Source organism: Phyllobates terribilis, unplaced genomic scaffold (genome assembly GCF_046119375.1).
Source record: "Phyllobates terribilis strain yellow unplaced genomic scaffold, ASM4611937v1 Scaffold_11__3_contigs__length_659146591, whole genome shotgun sequence".
Taxonomy (NCBI): Eukaryota; Metazoa; Chordata; class Amphibia; order Anura; family Dendrobatidae; genus Phyllobates; species Phyllobates terribilis.
The window spans coordinates 223,610,399-223,624,038 of NW_027362771.1; positions in this window are offsets into that span (position 1 = coordinate 223,610,399).

The window sequence follows — 13,640 nt, forward strand, 5'->3', positions numbered from 1 at the left end:
TCCAGAGCTGACCACAACTCCTCAGCTGTGTGACTCACATTTCCCAGACATTTCAATGTAAAAACCGTCTGATGACGTTGAGCCCTACTGCCAGCATAGTAAGGAGGTGTGCAGGATCCCTTCTGCGCAGTTAGAAAGCTTGTGGCATGACCAGACAGGCTTTGGGTGCAGGTGGAAGACCGAGAGGAGGTTGAGGAGGCAGAAGCAGTGGAGGAACTTTGACATAAAGAGGATTGACGCACAACTCGTGGGGACGGCAAGACTTGGACAGCAGCCCCTTGTCCTGCTGTCACCATAGTTACCCAGTGCCCAGTCAGCGACATGTAACGCCCCTGTCCATGCCTACTCGTCCAAGTGTCTGTGGTGAAATGCACCATGTCACACACAGAGTTTCTCAAAGAAGCGGTGATGTTGTGTGCGACATGCTGGTGGAGCGAAGGCACACCTTTCTTTGAGAAGTAGTGCCGACTGGGCATCTGGTACTGGGGCACTGCGACGGACATAAGGTCTCGAAAATCCTCTGTGTCCACCAGGCGGAAAGGCAGCATTTCTGTAGCCAAGAACTTGCAGATGGTGAAATTCAACCTCTTAGCTTTCTCATGGCTAGGAGGAAATGGTCTTTTACTTGTCCACATCTGAGGGACCGAGGGCTGGCTATTGTGCTTAGACGGGGTTGATAAGGGTGTCCCCGGCAAACTGCCGGTCTGTGAGGAAGATGCAGGCGGACATGTTAGGTTGCCTTGATCCAAAGGTGGTGCTATTGATGTCGGACAGCGCTCAACACCAGCTGGTGTTACCACCTCCAAAGAAAATGATGACCTGCCAATCACACTGGCTGTTGCGGGTAAAGAGGTGGCAGGTCTGCGCCCCAAAACAGGTGTGACTGCTGTCCCCCCAGTCACAGAGGATGAAGAGGCCGCGGATGCACAAGATATGGCAGACGGTGGTTGGCCCGGCCGGCTAGGCCGCATTGTAGCACACTGAGCTTCCCACTGCAACTTATGCTTCATGTCCATGTGCCGGTTCATGCATGAAGTACTCAAACTATGTATTTTTTGGCCTCTACTTAGCTTTTGCTGACAAATGTTACAGATAACACGAGTTGGGTCATCTTTATCGATCTGAAAAAATGCCCAGGCTATGCAAGGCTTAGCACCCATGCGACCTGAAGAGCCACCACGACTTGTGGTGAGAGGCAGAGTTGTGTTTGAGGATGCAGTTGTTGACGTGCTTCCAGTACTACGTCTCTGTCCAGGAAGGCGCAACCTGACCGCGTCGTCACTAGCATCTTCCTCCACCTCCTCTGCTGACCTCATCTCTTGGCTGACTGTGGGTTGACAGTAAGTGGGATCTCCAACCTCATCATCATCACCCTGTGCGTTATCACACCCGTCGTCCTCAGAGCCAACCTGTTCCTGCCCTGACAAAAAACTAAAGTTGTCGCTCCAATCAGGTATTTGAGTCTTATCATCGTCTTCCTCATTGTCTCCACCAACAGGAGTTACAGTTTGGGAATGAGGGTCTACATTATGGTCAGAACCTTCTGCGTCTGGTCCTGGATCCGACTCATAAAGATTCTGGGCATCAGTGCAGATCATTTCCTCGTCTGGATTCACAGAAGCGCTGGAGTCGACCTCTGATTCCCAGGCTATAGTATGAGTAAACAGCTCTGCAGACTCAACCATCTGTTCTACCTCATACTCAGACGGGCAGCTGGAGATTTGGGAGCTGTGAGGAAGCAAGTGCGATTGGGGTGACACCTTTGAGGACTGGAGTATTTGTGATGTTGAAGTTGATGTGGAGGAGAGCCCACTTAAAGGAGCACTTGATATCCGTTGAAGCACCTGCTGTTTTTGTGCCTCATCTGGAATTTGTAGCGATTGGCGTGGCCGTAAGAAAGGGATCTTATCACATTGTCCGCTAAAAGAAGTAGACATTTTAGTTTGGCTGGAAGATGGTCTTTCTTCTGCAGATGTTACTGTTGCTTTAACACCTACCCCATGGACACAACCTTTTTTCCCCTTCCCAACACGCCTATTCCCCTTTCCACCAGCAGCAGGCCTTTTTCCACTCATTTTGGTGGTTAACTAATTAACAACTCTGGAGTTGTTTGCACAAAAAAACAATGGATGGGAACAGAGCAGAGCTGAGTGGCCAAACTGTGGTATTAGGCCAAAACTATTGGCTGGGTTAGATGCAGAAAAAAATTATATTCAATTTGCAACCTGATGGAGGTCAGTATAGATGGACTAATAGAGAAAGTCCCACACACTGCTAGAAGGCCAAATATTTTTTCAGAGCTACATGCAGAAAAAAATATATTCAGTTTGCAACCTGATGGAGGTCTGTATAGATGGATTAATAGAACAAGTCCCACACACAGCTAGAAGCCCAATATTTTTTCAGAGGTAGATGCAGAAAAAAATATATTCAGTTTGCAACCTGATGGAGGTCAGTATAGATGGACTAATACAACAAGTCCCACACACAGCTAGAATCCCAATATTTTTTCAGAGGTAGATGCAGAAAAAAATATATTCAGTTTGCAACCTGATGGAGGTCTGTATAGATGGATTAATAGAACAAGTCCCACACACAGCTAGAAGCCCAATATTTTTTCAGAGGTAGATGCAGAAAAAAATATATTCAGTTTGCAACCTGATGGAGGTCTGTATAGATGGATTAATAGAACAAGTCCCAAACACAGCTAGAAGCCCAATATTTTTTCAGAGGTAGATGAAGAAAAAAATATATGCAGTTTGCAACCTGATGGAGGTCAGTATAGATGGACTATTACAACAAGTCCCACACACAGCTAGAAGCCCAATATTTTTTCAGAGCTAGATGCAGAAAAAAATTATATTCAGTTTGCAACCTGATGGAGGTCTGTATAGATGGATTAATAGAACAAGTCCCACACACAGCTAGAAGCCCAATATTTTTTCAGAGGTAGATGCAGAAAAAAATATATTCAGTTTGCAACCTGATGGAGGTCAGTATAGATGGACTAATACAACAAGTCCCACACACAGCTAGAAGCCCAATATTTTTTCAGAGGTAGATGCAGAAAAAAATATATTCAGTTTGCAACCTGATGGAGGTTTGTATAGATGGATTAATAGAACAAGTCCCACACACAGCTAGAAGCCCAATATTTTTTCAGAGGTAGATGCAGAAAAAAATATATTCAGTTTGCAACCTGATGGAGGTCAGCATAGATGGACTAATACAACAAGTCCCACACACAGCTAGAAGCCCAATATTTTTTCAGAGGTAGATGCAGAAAAAAATATATTCAGTTTGCAACCTGATGGAGGTCTGTATAGATGGATTAATAGAACAAGTCCCACACACAGCTAGAAGCCCAATATTTTTTCAGAGCTAGATGCAGAAAAAAGTTATATTCAATTTGCAACCTGATGGAGGTCAGTATAGATGGACTAATAGAATGATGCTATGCCCAAAAGATTTTACTTCACTAGGTGCAGTAAAAAAATTGGTATTCTATACACAGGTGGTATATCTTGCAACACAGATAGGCTACTCCACTGACTAACACACTCTGCAATATGCCAAAAAGGATTAGCTTTGCTAGATTCAGCCAAATGCTGTGAAAAAAACTTGCACAGCACTGGCACAGACCTGCCTGGCAAAAACTGATAGGAACTAATGTAACCTATTTCTGAAAAGGACTCCAATTACAATTAGTCTTTACTCCCACAATCTATCTATTTAAGAGCACAGACCTGCCTGATAAAAGTCGTAGGAAATGCTGTAACCTAGTCCTTAAAAGGACTGCAATCACAACTATTCCCTACTCCCAAGCTATCTGTAGATTTGTGCGAAAATTGGCTTGAAATTAACAAGGTATAGCGCACACAGCAACAGCGGTGCCGTCTAACACGCAGCTGCAGCAGTGAGAAAATGGTGGCGACGGGGAAAATGGCTTGGTCTTATAGGGCAAGGACATGTGACATACACTGCCAATGACACATGCCCTTGCTTGTGTGAAAAAAAGCACTTCGCTCCGTGTGTGCGCTGCTGATAGGCTGACAGATTGCACCTCCCCACTGTAAATGCGGGAAAGAGAAAAAAAAAATGGAGATCTTCATTGTTCCTGCAGAGATCCATCCCCTGCCCCTCCCCCCACCCCGCTGTACACTCAAACTGCGTATTAACATTAATTTTCATCATTACTGAGAAAAAATCCAGTTATGATTTTGGTGCACGAACAGTTATCGAACATAACCTCGACCAGCCGAATTTTTCTCAAATTGTTCGTGTTCGCCGAACGGCTCGAACACCGCCCAAAACAGCTCGAATTTGAGATTGGCGAACAGTTTGAGTAGAACAACGCTCATCTCTATTTGTGAGTTTCAGAGTCCCTCCATCATAAATGAAACAGGATGTGTCTGAATATGTGTCACACACCACATGGCCAGATAAGGTTGTAAAATGTTAAAATGACATTTCCCAGTGAATGCATTTGTCTTGGTTGAAAGCAATGCAAAAGTGCATCAAAAACGCTACTTGTTTTTACAGCCCAAGGTGTGGAGGAGCATTTTTGATTTTGGCTATTTATTTTGCCCTATATACAAATCATTATCCTGGAAAGGATGTTCCATAACATATTTTCCAGGAAAATCCATTTTGGTTTCGTTTTTGTATGTTTTATTGTGAGTCTGTAAAAGTGGCGTAATACCTCTGACAACGTTGTTGACAGCAGTGACCTGGGAGTCAGAAATGCTTCCAGAGGTCTTCCCCATGCTGTTCCCATGTCATTTCAGCACTGTTCCCATCGATTTGGGCTATTTGTAGGCCCCCTGCAGAACGCCAGGGGGAGCGGCCGGAAAAACGCTCGAGTTTCCCATAGACTTACATTAGACTCATTACTCGGATCGAGCACTGGAGCATTCCAATTTGCTCGACCTGAGCTTCGAGTACCCAAGCATTTTAGTGCTCACTCATCACTAGCTACTATCACACATTAAAAAACGCTTTTATTTGTGAAACAAAGTTTTTGCATCACTACATTTTGATATTTTTCTATATTTTTGCCAACAGAGTAGTGTTAGGGCTCATTTTTTGCAGGACAAGTTTACGTTTTTATTTTTACCATTTTCAGGCACATAACATTTTTTGATTCCTTTCTATTCTGATTTTTGGGAGGCAGAATGAACAAAATCCAGCAATTCAGGAATTGTTTTTTGGGTCTTTTTATGCCATTTTCACCGTGTGGTAAAAAGTGATAAGACAACTTTATTCATCGGGTGATTACGATTACAGGGATACTTACAATGGATATGGAAAGTATTCAGACCCCTTTATATTTTTCACTTTTTGCTTCATTGCAGCCATTTGGTAAATTCTAAAAAGTTCATTTTTTTTCTCATTAAAGTACACTCTGCACCCCATCTTGACTGAAAAAAAAACAAAATGTAGTAATTTTTTCAAATTTATTAAAAAAGAAAAACTGAAATATCACATGGTCATAAGTATTCAGACCCTTTGCTCAGACACTCATATTTATGTCACATGCTGTCTATTTCCTTGTGATCCTCCTTGAGATGGTTCTACTCTTTCATTGGAGTCCACCTGTGTTTAATTCAACTGATAGGACTTGATTTGGAAAGGCACACACCTGTCTATATAAGACCTCACAGCTCACAGTGCATGTCAGACCAAATGAGAATCATGAGCTCAAAGGAACTGCCCAAGGAGCTCAGAGACAGAATTGTGGCAAGACACAGATCTCGCCAAGGATAGAAAAGAATTTCTGCATTACTCAAGGTTCCTAAGAGCACAGTGGCCTCCATAATCCTTAAATGGAAGAAGTTTGGGACCACCAGAATTCTTCCTAGACCTGGCTGTCCAGACAAACTGAGCAATCGTGGGAGAAGAGCCTTGGTGAAAGAGGTAAAGAAGAACCCCAAGATCACTGTGGCTGAGCTCCAGAGATGCAGTAGGGAGATGGGAGAAAGTTCCACAAAGTCAACTATCACTGCAGCCTACCACTAGTCGGGCCTTTATGTCAGAGTGGCCTGATGGAAGTCTCTCCTCAGTGCAAGACATATGAAAGCCTGCATACAGCTTGCTCAAGAACACATGAATGACTCCCAGACTATGAGAAATAAGATTCTCTGCTCTGATGAGACGAAGATAGAACTTTTTTGTGATAATGCTAAGCGGTATGTGTGGAGAAAAGCAGGCACTGCTCATCACCTACCCAATACAATCCCAACAGTGAAACATGGTGGTGGCAGCATCATGCTATGGGGGTGTTTTTCAGATGCAGGGACAGGACGACTGGTTGCAATTGAAGGAAACATGAATGCAGCCAAGTACAGAGATATCCTGAATGAAAACCTCTTCCAGAGTGCTCTGGACCTCAGACTTGGCCGAAGGTACACCTTCCAACAAGACAATGACTCTTAGCACGCAGCTAAACTAACAAAAGAGTGGCTTCAGAACAACTCTGTGACCATTCTTGACTGGCCCAGCCAGAGCCCTGACCTAAACCCAATTGAGCATCTCTGGAGAGACCTGAAAATGGCTGTCCACCAACGTTCACCATCCAACCTGACGGAACTGGAGAGGATCTGCAAGGAAGAATGGCAGAGGATCCCCAAATCCAGGTGTGAAAAACTTGTTGCATCATTCCCAAGAAGACTTATGACTGTAATTGCTCAAAAGGGTGCTTCTACTCAATACTGAACAAAGGGTCTGAATACTTATGACCATGTGATATTTCAGTTTTTCTTTTTTAATAAATTTGAAAAAATGTCTACATTTCTGTTTTTTCAATCAAGATGGGGTGCAGAGTCTACTTTAATGAGAAAAAAAATGAACTTTTTAGAATTTACCAAATGGCTGCAATGAAACAAAGAGTGAAAAATTTAAAGGGCTCTGAATGCTTTCCGTACCCACTGTATATATATTTTTTATGTTTTGGCGCTTTTACTCAATAAAAACTATTTTATAGAAAAAAGAATTGTTTTTGTATCGTTCTATTTTGAGAGCTATAGATTTTTTACTTTTCCACTGATAGAGCTGTATGGTGTCTTGTTTTTTTTGAGGGACAAAATGATGTTTTCAGCAATACCATTTTTATTTATATTCAATTGTTTGATCACATTTTAGTTCACTTTTTGATCAGTGATATGATGAAAAAGCATTGTTTTTTGTCACTTTTTTTTACTGTGTTCACTGATGGATCAACTAGTGGGATAATTTTAAAGGTCAGGTCGTTCTGGATGTGTCGACACCAAACATGTACTTTTTTTGTTTTTATGTATTTATTGGATTAATGTTTTTTTCTTTTTTTTTCATTTTGTGATTTAAAAAAAATATATATTTTTACATTCTTTGAATTTTTTTTTAACTTTTCTACTTTGTACCAGTATGGGACATTGATTTTCCCTGCTTTGATCACTGATCTAATATTCTGCATTGCTTTAGCACAAGCAGGAGGCGTGCCAGCCCTGCATGACCACACTGCCATCTTTTGGCCTGGGGTCACCAAGGAGACCATCGGCACAACGCAATTGCTCCCTCCCTCTGCTATGCCAATCGATGTCAGTGTCACTATTCACAACGGCATTCATGGTATTAAATGCCCACAATCTGCTCTAACACCGATCGTGGGCATTGCTGCATAATGTCAGCTCTCATATAGCGCTGACACCTGTTTTTGATTGTGCCGCCGCTCCGATTGAAACAGTACTATCATTACGCCATACATGTACGGTGGTTTGCGGTAACACACTCCCTACAGTGCTGTACATTTTCGACAGATGTCATGAAGGGGTTAGAATTTTGAAGATATCCATTTGGCCTTATAAGATAAGTTAACACATGGAGGATTAGTTGCAGAAATATCTTCTGTTCTCTGACTAAAGGTGTATTCTCAAGATCCAATGCAGTAGCTTACATATCATTGATTTGCGACCACTCATATAGTGACAGTACGTTAGTTAGCTGTTAGTGGTCTTAGCCATGGATACCTAAGCAACTGCAATGCCCTGTACCTTGGGTAAGCAGCATAGCAAATCAGAAGACCTATACTACATTTCTAATTGGAGATATTTGCTAATATTATTGTTATTACACCTACTACACATTGGAATAAGATCTTGGAGATGGTACTGCCCCTTTAAACTGAATAATACTGACATCCATGAAAATGCTGCAGAACAGCCCTATGCTTATAAATTGATCTAATTTTATGTCACATAAATGATTGATATAAATCTGACACATATAAACATATGTTACTGATACAATTAACAACAGATCCGTCATAAGTGTCATGATAACCATGACACAAGTCTGAACAGTGCCTATGTCTAAGAACAGCTAGTATTTGCTTATAAGTCAAGCTGTATAATATAAGTGTATTTGCTGTAAATAATGCACAAAATTTGGTACATTCTGGGCATAATGTCACTGGAGCAGGATGAGTATGAGTACAGGTGACAATATCAACACTAAAACATGTAATGTCACCCTGACATCTCTTTTGGAATGTATCCATGCAGTTTTATTTTGGATCCAAACAAACAACTGTCAGGGAACAGATGCAATGAAGCTGAGCTAATAACAACAAGCTTCATTTATGTAAATGAAGGGAAAAAAAAGAGATTTGTTTCCGAGATTTTTCATTTCACACCTGAATGAGAAGCACAGTATAAAGCTCCATAACAGATGCTCTTTTTAGATAATGTCAGCCTGTAATGTTTGTGAACTACGTGTGTCAACTAGTTAAATCAATGCCATATATGTTTAACTGGTGATTAGCAAATTACTTCCAATCCGTGTAAGTCATGCAAATAGCCTAAAAAGGAATAATTAGATTTTATGATAATCCACACAACTTGGCCTTATTATCTACAAGATTATTCTCCCTGAGCATTTTTTTTTGCAATCTGTCAAACATCAGAAAACATTCAAGTAAAGTATGTAAATGAAAAAGATGCTTTATAAAAAAAAAAGAGACTGAACCAGTGGGATCTGAATGTACTCTTTGAGAGATTTCTTAGTGTCTCGGTTGGGGAGGTATACAAATAGAAGAAACGTGTACATAAGAAACAAAACAGCTTTTAGCATTATAAATAGAAAAAAACAAAGAATTTGATAGTTCTAATTAGCGTCATTATTTATAAGCATGACAACGTAAAATCATTTTAGGCATTTAATACAGAGGTATTTACTACACAAAAGGCTGTAACCCTTAGATAATTAATCTTTAGAATGAATTTCCTCTGAATACTTCATGGCATGTGCAGATGTTAAAGTAAGAGACCTATCATTTAACTTTTAGTGTGAAACACGGTTTGCTTGTTGTCTCTGCTGGGAAGAAAACACAGGTGAGCGAATAAAGAAAACTCTCTACAATTTATCTATGCTACATATTTTTTAACAAGAAAGAAATGAAAAACTTTCACATTTAATTTGAAGAGTTCAAATTTAAACATATTTATTTTTCTAACAACAGGAGCAGGTATTCTTACTAAGATTTTTTTATTCATTTCATAAGATTGTAAAGTGCTGCGGAATATGTTGGCGCTATATAAGTAAATATTATTATTATTATTAAGATACTTATTAAAGGGATGGCCCTCATAACTGAAGTCTCCTGGGTGAGTACAGTGTTAGTGCACATGTGAGACTACTGCTCCATTTACTGTCCATGACCCCCACGACACCACTGTACAGTATGATGGCCTCCTCAGCCTCCCACATATTATGATGTCCCCACAGCCATCAAAATGGTTTCATAACCCCCACAGCACCCCTCACAGTCGTTACACATACTATGGTGTCCCAGCAGTCCCCTCACACAGCATGATGGTGCTTTCAGTCACCCACAGTAGGATGGTGCCCAAATTACCCCTCCAAACACAAAGTATGATGCCTACCATAGCCCCACTACACTCTATGATGCCCCCAAAACCTCACCACACAGCATGATGGACCCAACAGCCACCACAAGTACTGATTGATAAAAAAAGAAAATCTGCTCAAATAGACCCATTCTCAGGTGTGCCGCTCTGCTCTGTGCAGAGTGTGGACCTAGACTCCACGGATCAGTCACAATCTAATGACATCATCTTACCTACTGTGCTGAGACTCAGATTCACAGGCTAAATTGTGGAGCAGTCTCTATTAGTGGTACGCCACTGCATGATATTCATTGTTAAGTTAACTTGCCTACGTAATTCCTAGATTTTCCAAAACAAAATGGCAGAACTCATATCTACATACAAAACTTTTTTCCAAATGAAGGGATGGAGAAGTCTTAAAGTTTTTGTTTTTTTAAATCTCCACATTAAAGTTATAGTTTTAAAATATGGGAGGTTGGGGAATCCTTTATAATAACTTCAACTGGTTTGCAGCAGCATTACTATTTTCCCCCTAAAATAATAAAAGCATGGTCAAATGGCCAGCACACTCTGCAAGGGATTACTCTGCCAATGTCCTGATGTGATACACTTGTGTGGAGCAATTTAGCAGAATAGCCACATGTTGAAACTCTATAAAAAGTCAGAATATTTTTCCAAAGTACCAACAGTACACTGCAAAAGTGGTTTGAACTTAACTAAACTGCATTAAATTGGAAACGTGTTTGCCCTTCAAAATGTGAAGACTTGCAAACAAAATTACATCAAGAAACAAACAAAGCAGTTTAGAAATATATTGCCTTGTACTGTATCTCAAAACTAGAAGTACATTAGGCTCTTCATCTATGCAAATTGCCTCTCCAGAGAGGAAGAAGACTGAAACTCTAGTGCAACCAATTGGAAGCCAATAGCAAAATCAGATACTTTTCGCTGATGAGAGGCAACACCCCGAAACACCGTGTATCCAAAATGAGACTCTGGTTTGGTTTTTATCCTAAACCATATGGCAAGGCTTGTTAAAGGGTCAAAATTGACTTTTAGCATTGCTATTTCCAATGAGTGGCACTAGAGTTAAAGTCCTCTTCCTCTCTGAAGAGGAAATTTGCATATTTCATTTCCCAGAGGAGCATGCATGGTATACAAGTCTCCTCAATCTGACATCCCAGGCCTACCTTGAAACTTTCCACAAGGAGAAACCTTACCCCTTAGATCTCGTTCTTCAGCTTAAGAGGCATCTGAACTTAGGCTTTCTCCTTTTTCCACTTGCTGTCAAAAATGTTACTGATCATGACTGGATTGAAAATTTAGTTTTTCTAGATGCATATTATTTTTCTTCTTAGTTCTTCATCAGGTTAGTGGTTATAGAATTAATCTTTTCCTTCCCTGCACCATGATGTGTAGTAACCGTAATGGTTCATGCCAACCAACTTATTTTTAATCGAATAGCACACGGACAGTAGACTGACTCTTATTATTCAATAGGGCTGTTCACATGACCGATTTTTCTCTCGGCCTAACTGTTCACAACAAAAAAATTGCAGCATGCACTACTTTCCTCTGTGTTTTTGATGAGACTCATCCATTCAAGTCTATGTACCATAAAAAAAATCAGATCCCACACAGAACATTCAAGTGGCATCCGATATTTACGGATACATTTCTATTATAAGTGTAGGAAATTGTATTCTAACATATATATTTTTGAGTGTAGATGTATAGAAATGGATCATACATGGACATCACATGGAAGTTACACGAACATATCAAATGGACACACGATTGAAACAAGGATGAAAATTAGAAAAAAATCTTCCAAGTTTTCTGGATGAAACTTGGACTCAGGTTCAGTAATGAAATGAGCCTTTTCTTAATGATTTTGGTCTCCTGAATTCAAATATGACTAAGAATTTTTAGTTTGCTCTTGTTTCTATGATATCAAGGAGTTTTCCTTTAACTGCTACATATAATCAACTTATAAAAGTTTCAGTACTTAGAAACATAATTATTTTTGCAAATATAGGTGCAGAATATTTTGTTATGCCAATTTTCTGATATTATTTAGAGAAAACTTAGCAGCAATTCAAATAGCTAAACACTATTGCAAATTATAAGCAGTTACAGAAATTGCACTGCAAAATTTGGTCCTCATTCACTGACAACTCTTTTTTGCTTGTCTCTTGTACTCCCTGACGAAGGATTCCGTGCAAATCCAAAACGCGTAGGGAAGGTCCTCAGTGCTACCCGTACCCTCTCCATCGCGTGATATCGCGGGATCTGACGTCACTTACCACGTGACTGGACGCCCTGCCACTCTCAGCGAACAGGAAGTAGGTACCTCTGTACACTCGCTGCCACCGGAGCCTCCAGCCGGGACTCTGTGTGCAGCGCAACAGAACCTGGCTCCACAGCCCTCACCATCAGGTCAGTACCTAACGACTCGCTCAGTACCTCCAACGAGGGAAGCTTCAAGAATTCACGTGCCTGCAACACCAGCAGCCACCTTCGCTACACCAGGTACACCAGTACAAATTTTGCAACGCCACAGCAAAGCTCTGCTTTCATTCATCTATGCCTGTTATGATGGACTGTGTTTCTAAACCATAATTGGAATTACTCCATGCTCACCAGCCTCAACACGCATTGGTCCTAAGTAACCAGGTGATACACAGGTACTCAGTCCTCTTTCCAGACGCAGAGCTATTTTATTTATCTATATCTCCCTATATCAATCTATACCTATACCCTATTGCCATATTCTATATCTTGCCCAACCAGGTAGGACAGAGAACAGCCACGTTACCCGCACTTTACCAGCTTCTTTCTACACCTTAAAACTAAGGTAATTTTCCCATCACTGGCAGTCTGTCCGCAACTCTTGATCCTCTCCCTCAAACACCATTTTGTCTCCACAGATCTGTACTCCAGACCGACCCTTTGGGTCTATAAACGCTACTTCCACGTCTATACCACATTAGGTAACTAGTCCTTCCCTTATCCCAGCAATGGTACCAAACTCCTAGGAACAGGCCTATTGTTAACCCTTTCCCTCTCCTTCCCTCCTAGGTTCCTATTATTTACCTCAAGCTATTAACTTTATCAATCCCTGAAGCCAACTCCAAGCAAGATCCTCACCAATTATTCCTAAGCACCATCTTTTACTGTGTTCTTATATTGTTTTTAGGGGGCCAGCCACCCCCACAGTTCTACCTAAAACAATATCAGTTTTTATGTCTTGTACTTATACCTTTTTAACTATGAATTAATAAATATCCACATTTTAATTATCTGTTCACAGTCAATTTTATTAGCGATTTTAAATCACCTAGGCCAGCGCAGATACCCCATCTCTGTTTTTTTTTTCTCTTGTACTCCTGCATCGGATCATCTCTTACAATAAAAATGTGATGTCTCTCCATGATACTTTTCCAGACACTTGGTCCACAAATGGTCCATGGTCCATTCTTCCAGACACATGTCCGGCCGGTACAGTAATGTCTCCAAACTATGTCAGTCATTGTACCGGCCGTCCATCCATTTCAGTATATGATATAAATGTATCACCCTCATCCACAAAGCCCTCCACAGTGCTGGACTGTCCTACATATCCTTCCTCATCTTTGTCTACCATTATGCTTGATCAAAACTGTTTGCACTTCCCTGGCATGTATCCTTGGTGCAACATCCTCCATAATCCAAAACTCCAACTCTCAACTCAGACACTCTTCTTTTTCTACGCCAATT